The sequence below is a fragment of the Octopus bimaculoides genome, chromosome 23, assembly GCF_046866305.1.
Source record: "Octopus bimaculoides isolate indiv1 chromosome 23, ASM4686630v1, whole genome shotgun sequence".
NCBI classification, from domain to species: domain Eukaryota; kingdom Metazoa; phylum Mollusca; class Cephalopoda; order Octopoda; family Octopodidae; genus Octopus; species Octopus bimaculoides.
The window spans coordinates 26951177-26961176 of record NC_142950.1 but is presented as its reverse complement, the minus strand read 5'-3'; the positions used below and the strand labels follow the sequence as shown (position 1 = coordinate 26961176).

The 10000-nt window shown below is 36.4% G+C and overlaps 1 protein-coding gene across 2 annotated transcripts in view; it reads left to right on the top strand.

Moving 5' to 3' along the window:
- The first annotated feature begins 2683 nt into the window (after positions 1-2683).
- LOC149131340 (uncharacterized) overlaps positions 2684-10000 on the top strand; it is a 28040-nt gene continuing 20723 nt past the window's right edge. The window contains exon 1 of one of the 2 annotated variants that reach the window (XM_089340727.1): positions 2684-2977. The gene's annotated coding sequence lies outside the window, so the exon portion shown is untranslated. The remainder of the gene's footprint in view (positions 2978-10000) is intronic. The other variant, XM_089340728.1, reaches the window with a different exon arrangement.

Genomic DNA, 10000 nt, shown 5'->3' with positions numbered 1-10000 from the left:
GTATGTATTTATATATGTATGTCTGAATGTATGTATGTATGTATGTATGTATGTATGTCATTACTCTTTTACAAAGAATAAGCTCTGGGGTCGATTTGCTCGACTAAAGGCGACCCGGAAAGGATGAAAGGTAAAATCAACCTCGGCGGAATTTGAACTCAGAACGTAACGGCAGACGAAATACCGCTAAACATTTCGCCCAGCGTGCTAACGTTTCTGCCAGCTCGCCGCCTTCGCAATCGCAGATATTATTGATTCTGTTATTATCCTTTTCAAATTGTTACACTAGATAATAATTGAGTCAATGTTATCTTCGCTAATTATTTTTCTCGTGAATTATTTGCTCCGTATTCATATGTGTGTGTGTGTGTGTGTGTGTGTGTGTGTGTGTGTACTTGCATGTTTGTGTCTGTGTTTGTCTCGTCACTATCGCTTGGCAGTAGTGTGTTTACGTCCCCGTAACTTAGCAGTTCGGCAAAGCAAAACCAATAGAATAACTACTAGGCTTACAAAGAATAAGTCCTGGAATCGAATTGTTCGACTAAACCCACTAAGGTAGTGCTCCAACATTGCCGCAGTCAAATGGTTGAAACAAATAAGAGAAATGCACACGCACGCACACACACACACACACACACACACACACACACACACACACACATACACACACACACACACACACATATAATATCGTAAAATATCAAACATTATTATCGAGTTAGAAAGCAGAGATCTAATGGATACAAATTAATTCATGAATTAATCAACATATTAACCAACAATCGTTTCATTTCACAAACAAAATTGGGCACCTTGGGCAAATGGCCACAGTCAAATGACTTAAACAAGTAAAAGATAGGCGCAGGAGTGACTGTGTGGTAAGTAGCTTGCTTACCGACTACATGGTTCCAGGTTCATTCCCACTGCGTGGCACCTTGGGCAAGTTTCTTCTACTATAGCCTCGGGCCGACCAAAGCGTTGTGAGTGGATTTGGCTGACGGAAACTGAAAGAAGCCCGTCATATATATATATGTATGTGTGTGTGTGTGTGTGTGTGTGTGTGTGTGTGTGTGTGTGTGTGTGTGTGTGTGTGTATGTTTGTGTGTCTGTGTCCCCCCAACATCGCTTGACAACCGATGGTAGTGTGTTTAGGTCCCCGTAACTTAGCGGTTCGGCAAAAAGAGACCGATAGAATAAGTACTAGGCATCCAAAGAATAAGTCCCGGGATCGACTTGCTCGACTAAAGGTGGTGCTCCAGCATGGCCGCAGTCAAATGACTGAAACAAGTAAAAGAGTAAAATAGTAAAGAGAGTAACGTCAGGTTAGAATAGAGACAACTGATGAAGGAATATTCCAAGTGGCTTTCCGTTTTCCTATGTGTTCGTTCCGTTGTCTGTAGTTCATTGTTCTAACGTCCTGTACCCTGATATGCATATATATACACACATGTAGATGTAAGTATGTACATATATGTGTGTATACATGTATATATATTCTTTGTATTATTACATTATTGAACGCACACGTCCTTTTTTGCAAGTAAGTCTACTTTATTATTCTGACGTGACTCTATCTATCTATCTATCTATCTATCTATCTATCTATCTATCTATCTATCTATCTATCTATCTATCTTTCTATCTATTTATCTATCTGTCTTCCTCTATCTTTCTATCTATCCCTCTGTCCTGGCCTCTACTTCACTGCTATACCCTTCTGTCCCTTCCTCCTTGTTCCACTTCCTCCCTCCACCATCCTCTCTGCTCTCGTGTGACCTGTGGTCAGCTTTCTTTTCACTCCAGCCGCTGTGAAGGCAAGACGAACTACTAGCGTTCTACCTCAGATTCGCGTTTGGCCGTACGGGCTTTTGAATGTTGTTTTCACTGTCCAATTTTTCCTGTCTTGGTTTGTGTTTGCCACCTTGGAATCCTCTGTGTAGTGGGTTGATCCACTACTCAGAAAGCGACTATTCTAGAGTACGTTCTGTCTTATCTTCGAAACGTCAGGTTAGAATAGAGACAGCTGATGAAGGAATATTCCAAGTGGCTTTCCGTTTTCCTATGTGTTTGTTCCGTTGTCTGTAGTTCATTGTTCTAACGTCCTGTACCCTGATATGCATATATATACACATGTATATGTAAGTATGTACATATATGTGTGTATACATGTATATATATTCTTTGTATTATATATATATATATATATATATATATATATATATATATATATATATATATATATATATATATATATATATAGATAGATAGATAGACAGATATGGTGAAGAGTGAGTTCAGGGGATTAGAGGGAGGTGTTGCGTGAGAGGAAAAGGGTGGCGGGAGAAAGTGAGGCAGAGTGTATGTGCTGTGTGAAAGAGTAAGATGTGTGTAGGTGTGAGAAAGAAAGGTTTCGGTAGAAGGACGATATAGAAAATGATGAAGAAGAGAGTGGGCTGTCGAATAAAAACAAAGTTTGCAAGATGAATTAAGTAAAAACAAGAGAAAACGAGAGGTTGCACGGGGCTGTATAATAATATACAGAGTGAAGTTTATATATATATATATATATATATATATATATATATATATATATATATATATATATATAGAGAGAGAGAGAGAGAGAGAGAGAGAGAGAGAGAGAGAGAGAGAGAGAGAAGCAGAAAGAGTGAGGGAATGTGGAGAGATAAAGACAAAGAGAGAAAGAGAGAGGAGAGGTAAGGAAATGGTAAAAGAGGAAAGGGAGACATTGAGAGACAATAAGCTTGTAGCTGGGCGCTGTGAGGTGGAATTGGGTGAGAGTGTTCTCTGTAGAGTTGAGTGAAATACGAGTGGAGTGTAAACTTAGTGAAGACAAATCCGTAAAAATCGGGCGCTGGTTAACTTCAGTGTTTATTGGAGTAAAAGGAAATATATATATACAGTATATTATTATATATATTTGTGCGGCAGACAACTTGTTTGACTAACGACGACGGTATGTCTAAGTTATTTCTTCTAATGTTGTTCTTATTTATTGTTGTGTGTGTGTGTGTGTGTGTGTGTGTGTGTGTGTGTGTGTGTGTTTGTGAGAGGGAGTTTGTATGTGTGTCTATCTTTTATCTTTTATCTTTTACTGGTTTCAGTCGTTGGACGGTGGTCATGCTGCGGCAAAAAGACCTTCAAGAATTTTAGTCGAAAAAAAATCAACTCCGGTACTTTTCTTTTTAAGCCTCGTACATACAGTACTTATTCTATCGCTCTCTTTTGCTGAACAGTTAAGTTAGGGGAACGTAAACACACCAACACCGGTTGTCAAACGGTGATTAGGTTCACGTGCACACACACACACACACACACACACACACACACACACACACACATTGACGATGGGCTTCTTTCAGTTTCCGTCTACCAAATGCATTCAGAAGGTTTTGGTCGGCCCGAGGCTATAGGTGTTACGCAGTCGGACTGAACCCGGGACCATGTGGTTAGGTAGAAAATTTCTTTACACACAACCACACCTGTATATAAAAGTAATGTGTGTTTGTGAACGTGTGTGTGTGTGTGTTTGCGTGTGTGAGTGTGTGTGTGCATCTGTGTGTGTACATGGTTAATGGTTATATATATATTTTATAATGAGTGAGGCCGGTATATATATATATATATATATATATATATATATATGCACAAACACATATGTACACACATATGTCTGGCTCCCCCTCTGCCCCCCTCCCCTTCTGTATATGTCATACACACATGCACTCACATACATGCACATATACATATATTTATACACATACACCACAGCAATACACATGTACATGTGGAATTAGCAAACATCCTTGTAAAAAAAAAAAAGTGTATATATTCTCTGTAATATTTTCCAGAAATACCAATTTGCATATACCCACGCAGACATACGCACGCGCACACAAATGTATATATATACATATACATACACACATACACACACATACACACACACACACACACACACACAAATATATTGGAGCATAGATATACAGACACACCCAAACACAAAGGAACACCGTTCTTTGCCTTTCATCCTTCCGGGATCGGTGAAAGAATGTACCAGTTAAATATTGGGGTCGATGTAATCGACTTACCCCCCTTCCCTCAAAATTACTGGCCTTGTGCCAAAATTCTAAACCAGTGTTATTATTATTCGAGCTGGCAGAATCATTAGTACGCCAGGCAGAATGCTTTGTGGCATTTCGCCCGTCTTCACGTTCTTTCTGGGTTCAAATTCCACCGAGGTCGACTTTACCTTTCATCCTTTCGAAGTTGATGAAAATAAGTAACCAGTTGTGCACTAGGGTCGATTTAATCGACTTACCACGCCGCCACCACCCTCTCGCAATCTCCAGGTCTTGTGTCTATTGGAGAACGAATTATTGTATTATGATTTAGTTAGCCGATAAGGAATTATCGTCCTTGATCTCTGTAAGTTACACTCTCAGTCTGGTGAGATTAATGCGGTTGACGTTTAGTTAGCATATCTGAAAGTCTGTCTTGGGCGTCTGTTGGCCAAAAAGTTCAATAGGATTGTAATCGAAGCGAAGAATGAATGAATGAATGAATGAATAAATATACAAAGGTGTGCTGAAAAGTTCTTGGCTTTGGTTAAAAGAAAATACAGGAAGATCAGTTAATTACGATTTTATACAACATATTCCCCTCTCAGTGGTCCTTCAGTTTTTCTAAGTCCTGTAAAAGAACTCGGAATGTTGGGCCTCCAGCCAGGCCTTTCCCGATACCCTTAAAGCCAAGACCTTTTCAGTACCCCGTCGTATGCTCCAAATTAAATAACCACTTTTCGTAGTCATGTTAGTGTACGTAAATTTTATATATATACACACACGACCTAGTATAATTAACCAGTGTATATAAGTATATAATATGAAACCAACTCTACGAGGTAGTGCTGAATAATTCCTGGTTTTGGGTAAAAGAAAATACAGAAGAATCAGTTAAGTATGATCTTGTACATATTGCCATCACAGATTCATACATTTATTGGCGTGGTCATTCATTTTTTTTAAGCTCTGAACCCCCCCCCCCCAAAAAAAAAAAACAAAAAACTCGGAAATTTGACCCTCCAACCTTTCACAATACCCTTAATGCCAGGAAGTTTTCACAGCACCCCTTATAAAACATGTAATGATGTATGTACGAGAGGATGCTGAAAAGATCCTGGCCTTGGGTAATAGAAAATACTGGAATATCAGTTAATTATGATTTTATTCAGTATATTTCCCTCTCAGATTCAGACGCTTCTTGTAGGGGTCCTTCAGTTTGTTTTTAAAGCCATGTAAAAAAAACTCGGAAGGTTGGGCCTCCAACCAGGCCTTTTGTGACACCTTTAAAGCGAGGAACTTCTCAGTAGTCTCTCATATGCTCCAGAATAAAGAGCCACTCTTCATAGTTATGTTAGTGTGCGTAAATTATATATATATATATATATATATATATATATATATATATATATATATATATAACATAATATGGTAAAAATTCGATATTAATTAATATCAATTTAATACCAGGAAACTAGCACATTAAAAGAATCAGAAGGTTCAGGAAAAAAAATTTTTCGAGATCCTAAAAGGATTATAGTACTTGTGTATATAAGATTGACCAGTGACCGGTCTGTCAATATACTAGAAACTATAGTCTGCAGATAATCGAGGTATGTACAATTTTCACTGGTCTAGCCCGCCTGTTTTTGCTCCGCTGAAACCCGTATTTGAGAATTGTTTAAGTGAGCTTCTTCTAGCATATATATATATATATATATATATATATATATATATATATATATATATATATATATATATACTTTATTTAAAAGCAGCAGAAATATAACAAAAAAAACCGTTACTCTGAGTTTCACGTTCCCGTTCATCGGACAGTTTTGTTAGAAATATATATATATTAATAAATCATAGGGCAGCAAAAAAATTTTAGAAATTTTATTTACCACCAGTGGTCCATCGAGAAGAAAAAATTAGTCGATAGACTATATATTATTCATTTAAAATACAGAGATGCCTATAATAGGACATCTAACCCGCTAGAAAGAGCAGCAAAACTCCATACCACAAAAATAAGGATAATATCGAAAGGGAATGAAAAATAAAAACATTTACCAATCTATTTTCCGTACCATGGTTTCAAGCTATTTTAGCAAAATAAAAAAATATTTTGCCAGTTCAGCTATCTTCAGCGGAATACCTAGATAGAACATATAAACACGAGTTTATTTCGAGGGCCGGTTTATCGGTTTCCGTGCCGTACATATAATCCGCCCTGGATGGGACGCTGGTCCATCGCAGTATTACTCATTTTTGCCAGCTGAGTGGACTGGAGCAGCATGAAATGAAGTGTTTTGCCCAAGAACACAACACATCACCCGGTCCAGGAATCGAAACGACAATCTTACGATCAGGAGTCCAACATCCCTAGCCACTGAGCCACTGTCTATATACATGTCACTAGCCAATCAGTTATTTTTCTTCGTTCATTTTCTAATCAATTATACGAATTAACCACACCAAAAATTATTCTAATATTTCCTGTATGTACAAGTTTTTCGTCAGAGACAAGACATAACAGAAACACAGCACAACAGAAACACACCACCACAACTATCAACGTTATGTCAACATTCTTCGTTATATCCCCCTCGCATTTGGAGTGGGTCTTAATTGCCATCAAGCGATTGTACTACCTTCTCTGGAATTGAAGAAAGTTTTCATGCATCAAGAATTTGTGGTGTTTAATAAAGCCTTATTCGTTTTCATAGTTCAAATACATGCCAAAGTCACTCTGAATTATATTGCTTACCTCATTTTCGTTTTATATATATATATATATATATATAACTACACACGAATGTACGCACACACGCACATATACACACACACAAACACGCACACACACATATATGCATATATGCATATATATACATATGTATATCATGAAAATATATGCGCGCGCTTGTGTGTATATATATATATATATATATATATATATATACACACACATAGTTTTAGGCCCCCTCCCAAGCTACAGTACACATATATAAATATACATTTCTTCATGCATTCACGTACTGCATACATACATACATACATACATACATACATATATACATACATATATATATATATATATATATATATATATATATATATATATATATATATATATATATATATATATATATCACGTCTGTCATCAAGTGATCACAGGATTGTTAAGTCAACAGTTATTTATCATAGTTCAGATAGTTGTTTCTCCCTTTATTTTTGTAGCTAATTTGGAATCGCTGCTACATGCCCAAATTCCTTTCTTGAGAATTCAAAATAAGACACCCCGTGCAGCATGATCTAATAACATTTGACTTCAACGATCACGTGATCCCTTGAAAAAGGCAGCGTTCGCAATTTAACACAGCCATTATTATTAATAGCCATTCCTACTCTGAATCTACTAATGGATGCAGTGAACCGAAAACTTGATTGAATGAAACCGTGGTTCGGAAATGTAATCCCTGTTTACCCTCTATATAATTACATATATATATATATATAAATATATATATATATATATATATATATATATATATATATATATATATATATATATAGTTTTAGGGAAAATAACCAATTTTCAAGAACTCATCGATGAAAATCCACTATCACATATAGAAAAATTAATAATTAAAAGCACAATAAATGAGTATAATAATGAGTTCTTGAAAATTGGTTATTTTCCCTAAAACTATATATATTTTATATATACTTTATCTATAAGGCTCAATTTAATTTTAATTTTTATAAATTGATTTTAATTGAGTTTTTTACCTGTAATTTTGGATTTTGTCCCTAATAATATTATTATATATATATATATATATATATATATATATATATATATATATATATATATATATACGTATATATATACATATATATATATATATGTATGTATGTATATATATATATATATATATATATATATATATATATATATATGTGTGTGTGTGTGTGTGTGTGTGTGTGTGTGTGTGTGTGTGTGTGTGTGTGTGTGTGTGTGTGTGTGTGTACAGACACACGCATATGCATATACACATATATGACAAAAAATAAACAATTATATTATGATCTCTATCAGCTTACAGACGTTTCTGCTATAAGATGCACTGGACTCATACTTGAGTGCCTGAGTAACATCTTATGGCTTTATCGGACTCTCATGTATGTATATATATATAAAGTTAAAGAATTAAGGTTTAGAAAGTAGGTGTTACATGCAATATCCAAACCTTGTTTCAGGGTAAGTCTCAAGTAGTGTGTCTGCAGAGCACGTTCACCACTTATGGCTGCCAGGCATCATCAGCAATACTGTGCCTCCATCTTTGGATCTATGTCCGGAATTCCAAGGTGCATGTAGGGTATATCTTAAAGGATTAATAAGGAAGATAGTATTTGTCTTTCGTATTAATCTTTATCAACTCGTGTGTTACTTTTCAACATTCTACACACACACACACACACACACACACACACACACACACACACACACATCCATACATATACATACATATACGTACACACACATTCACACATACACACACATATGTGTTGTATTCCCAGTACCGACCAGACCATCAGGTGCTGTTGTACATCGCTTGTCACAATGGAATTCCAATTCTGTGTTGATTGCGCCATTCTTTTCCATCTTGACCCAAATCGATTAACTAAATCGTCTTCCCATTATCGTGACGGCCTTCCTAGAGACTTTTCCGATCACTTGGATACCATTCGGCAACTTACGCGGTTCCACTTGTTTGTGAAACTTACGACTCATCCAGACCTGCGGAACTTGTGCTTTCGGTATTCTGCAGACACATCGTTCACTCCGCTCCATTCTCGAATTATTCTGTTTCGAATTTCATCTCGAAATGATATTCCCAGCATGGATACGTGCTCACGTCTCACTCTCTTACTGTCTCACTTGCGCGTGTATCTAGTTGTCTGTATATGCCCATATACTTGGATGTGCGTGTGTGAGCGCGTATGTATATGTGTGTATATATATATATATATATATATATATATATATACATATATATATATATATATATATAATTTATATAAGGGCATTACTGTACAATAATGCCTCACGCTTAGAAGGACTCAAAGTTGAAAGTTGCATTCCCTCGCGTTCGGTAAAAATGTGCTTATTTTGGTAGTTTTGACTTATGGAGTCCCTCTAAGCCTGAGGCATTGCCCGTCGCTACGTTCTGAGTTCAAATACCGCAGAGGTCGACTTTGACTTCATCCTTCCGGGGTCGATAAATTAAGTACCAGTGAAACACTGGGGTCGATGTAATCGACTAATCTCCTCCCCATAAATTTCAGGTCTTGTGCCTTTAGAGTAGAAAGGATTATTATACCTGTGTTTAAGGCGGAAAGGTGGCAGAATCGTTAGCACGCTTTCATCCTTTCGGGGTCGATGGAATAAGTACCAGTAAAAAACTGGTGTCGATGTGATCGACTTGTCCCCCTTCACCCCAAAATTTCAGGCCTTATGCTTTTAGCAGAAAAGATTTTTATACTGTGCGGCGAATAAATGAATAAATAAATAAATAAATAAATACGTATATATTGGGTCGTGGAGGCGCAATGACCCAGTGCTTAGGGCAGTGGACTCGCGGTCGGAGGATCGCTGTTTCGATTCCCAGACCGGGCGTTGTGAGTGTTTATTGAGCGAAAACACCTAAGCTCCATGAGGCTCCGGCAGAGGGGGTGGGGGTGGCGAAATAATAATGAAGTATAAAATAATAATGATGTATAAAAAACCGCATTATTTATGGGATGACTCAATATAATACGTAATATGTAATATAAATAATTATAAATATAAACATATATATATGCATGTATATATATATATATATATGTGTGTGTGTATGTATATATATATA